General features: G+C 41.4%; 1 long non-coding RNA gene across 1 annotated transcript; it reads left to right on the forward strand.

Moving 5' to 3' along the window:
• The first annotated feature begins 1719 nt into the window (after window positions 1-1719).
• LOC104958069 (uncharacterized) lies at window positions 1720-2165 on the forward strand. Its single transcript, XR_799729.1, has 3 exons — window positions 1720-1753; window positions 1941-2027; window positions 2118-2165. It is a non-coding gene; the product is annotated as an uncharacterized lncRNA (long non-coding RNA).
• Window positions 2166-3127: the final 962 nt, after the last annotated feature.

Genomic DNA, 3127 nt, shown 5'->3' on the forward strand with positions numbered 1-3127 from the left:
AATCACAGAATGAAGAAGCATCATCTTTAAGAGGAAACCGTTTCACACAGACAGTCATCAGAACAAGAGGCAGTGGAAGCTGTTCCACACAGACAGTCATCAGAACAAGAGGCAGAGGAAGCTGTTCCACACAGACAGTCATCAGAACAAGAGGCAGAGGAAGCAGAGAGACGGAGAATCACGATGGGAATCACAAATAAAATGTCTTTATTTCTCATTCTGCTGCTTCAGCTTACAGGTAAGAGTACATGTCAGATCTATATAGCTAACAGGAACATTTTAAAAGCGTATCTTCTGATATCGTAAATTGTACTTTATAAACAAACTGCTATTTAACTAAGACAGCCACGTTTCATTGAAGGTAAAAGGTGAGTTTAATGAACTCCTAAACCAATAATAAGGTACTTATTGAAAATAATGTATTCATTATTACAATAAACAGTATTTCATTTTACATTATGATTTAGCTCATCTTATTCTTTTGACTTCTTACACATCTCTTGCACTATTTTTATATTCTGTTTCTGTTGCAGTATTTTTATAGTTTCTTTTGTCTTATATATATATATATATTTACTTTGCATTGTTTGAGGAGCCTGGGACTAAAGATTTCCATCGCTATAACTACCATGTACCGTGCATCTGAAAATGATCTTACCCATGACTTTAAAAGTGTTTTTAAAAATAGTTTGTCCTGTGCATTCTTTCTTATTCCCTCTCATTTTCCGAGCAGCAGTAACCGGAAAGCGTTTCTTCACTGTCAAAGTTGGAGATGAAGTCACTTTTCCTTGTACCAATGTGATGGATCATCAGGATACATGTGATGGTACTACTTGGCTCTACAGCGAATCAGGACGCACAGCAGTAGTAACGCTGGTGGACCGTGGGCAGGTTGGTAAAGAAGCCAAAGCTAAATCAGACAGACTGAGAGTTACAGAGAAGTGTTCTCTGGGTATAAAGGAGGTCACAGAGGAGGATGCTGGTCAATACTCCTGCAGACAGGTCAGATCAGGACGACAACAAGGAGAAGACGCTCTGGTCTACCTGTCTGTTGTTACCAGTGAGTATTTACATCACAGTGTCTTAGAGCAATATACTGAAACATTACAGCCGTTATGATTACAGGGATGAAGATAATTTAACTCTTGTTGTCTTTCTCTCTCAATATCTCCATCTTCAGTGACTGAACATCAGGACACTGATGAGGTGACGTTACGCTGCTCTGTGACGACTAACGGGTGGTGCAGACACAGAGTGAAGTGGCTGCTTCAGGGTCGAGATGTGGATGAATATCAAAAAGATATGAAGACATCAGAAGACTCTGTGACATCTGAGACTGCCAAGGCACACNGTGGTGCAGACACAGAGTGAAGTGGCTGCTTCAGGGTCGAGATGTGGATGAATATCAAAAAGATATGAAGACATCAGAAGACTCTGTGACATTTCTGACTTCTCATGTTGGTTACACATCAGGGTTTCATTTATTTACTTGTCAACTAACTGATACTCACACAGGATACGTTTCCCTGTTTCCCTTCAGCCCTTCTTCCTCAGGTGAGAACATTTGGTTTATTTTAGAAGTTTTAGTTTCACATTTTAACGGTGCAAAGGTTCACGGCGCAGACAGTTTGTGACTGAAGACTTTTGTTCATCTGTTCAGGTGAGGACACAAAACCAAGAACTGAAAACAAAATCAAATCAGGTTCCACTACGACACCTTCAGTGATCAGCGACGCTCCAACTGAGCTACAAGGTAGTGACAAACATTTTTTTTTTTTTCTTCGTCCTTCTTTCCCCCCTAGCTTCTTAACTTTCTAATGGAATAAATAAGAAAACAGTTATTTGATTAACTCACTCTGTGTTGATGAATTGGCAGTTTCTGCTATGTTGAACTCTAAAAGCTACAACATGAATATCTTCCATGTGTGTATTCTCTCCAGGTCTCTTGATGCTCATCGTGGTGTCTGTGGGTTTAGCAGCTCTCATTATGATCGTTGTGGCGGTCAACATATGGACAAGAATTGAAGGTGAGAACATTCACAGATGAAACGTAAAAATAAGAACTGGATTTTTTTAATTGTGGAAACTAAATATGGCTCTCTCTCTTTTATTTTCAGAGAAGAAAACACAGATGGATGAAATCAGTGTGAGTTTTTAAAACAAAATAACTGTTTTACTCTCTTTCATTATAAACTAGAAGAAGACAGAAATAAACAGCACAAGTGAAGAGGATGCACATATTAGATGAGCATGGAATATAATGCAGTTCATTACAGACACAAAGCACAGCCTCCAGAGAGACCATAGATCTGAATCAACACCTCGTTGACACCGTCAGTAAAACATGATGAGTTCAGGTTAAAGAGATGATTAGCTAAATGACATCACAACGTATACAATATTCAAGTGAGTGAGAATGAATCAGATCAGTTGTGTGATTACTTGGAAATCAACTCATGTGCTAAGATGAGATGACACAGATTTATTTCCAAGCTGCCCCGGATAAACATCTGGCACATCTGGTACCACTGGATAAGCAACAACTCCCTCCAACTGAATAGCAGCCAATCAGAGGCCATTCTGATTGGAACACCACATCAAACACACAAAACTGATATCCCTCATATCAGCATCAATGGCCACTCCATTCCCCTCTCCCCACTTGTAACGAGCCTTGGTGTGAAACTGGACTCATCCCTTTCATTCCAAGCACACATAAAGACGGTCTGCCAAGCCTCATACTACCACCTGAGGAACATCTCCAAAACACGACACTCCCGCAGAAAAACTGCTCCATGCCTTCATCACCTCCCGCATTGACTACTGCAATTCTCTGCTTGCAGGCATTCCAGCAAAAACCACTCAGAGACTACAATATGTACAAAACTGTGCCGCCCGGATACTCACAAAAACACGCAAATCAGATCACATCACCCCCATCCTCCACTCACTCCACTGGCTCCTTGCAACACACCGGATCAACTACAAAGTCCTCATAATGGTCTTCAACGCCATCAACCACACTGGCCCCACCTACCTACAGGAACTGCTAAACAAAACTAGGGCCAACAGGGTGGGTGGAGGGGGTCCGGAGGACGGGCCCGGGCCGACAGCCCAGGGGCGCAGC

This window comes from Notothenia coriiceps, unplaced genomic scaffold, assembly GCF_000735185.1.
Source record: "Notothenia coriiceps isolate Sejong01 unplaced genomic scaffold, NC01 NC01_scaffold00000941, whole genome shotgun sequence".
In the NCBI taxonomy this organism is placed as follows: domain Eukaryota; kingdom Metazoa; phylum Chordata; class Actinopteri; order Perciformes; family Nototheniidae; genus Notothenia; species Notothenia coriiceps.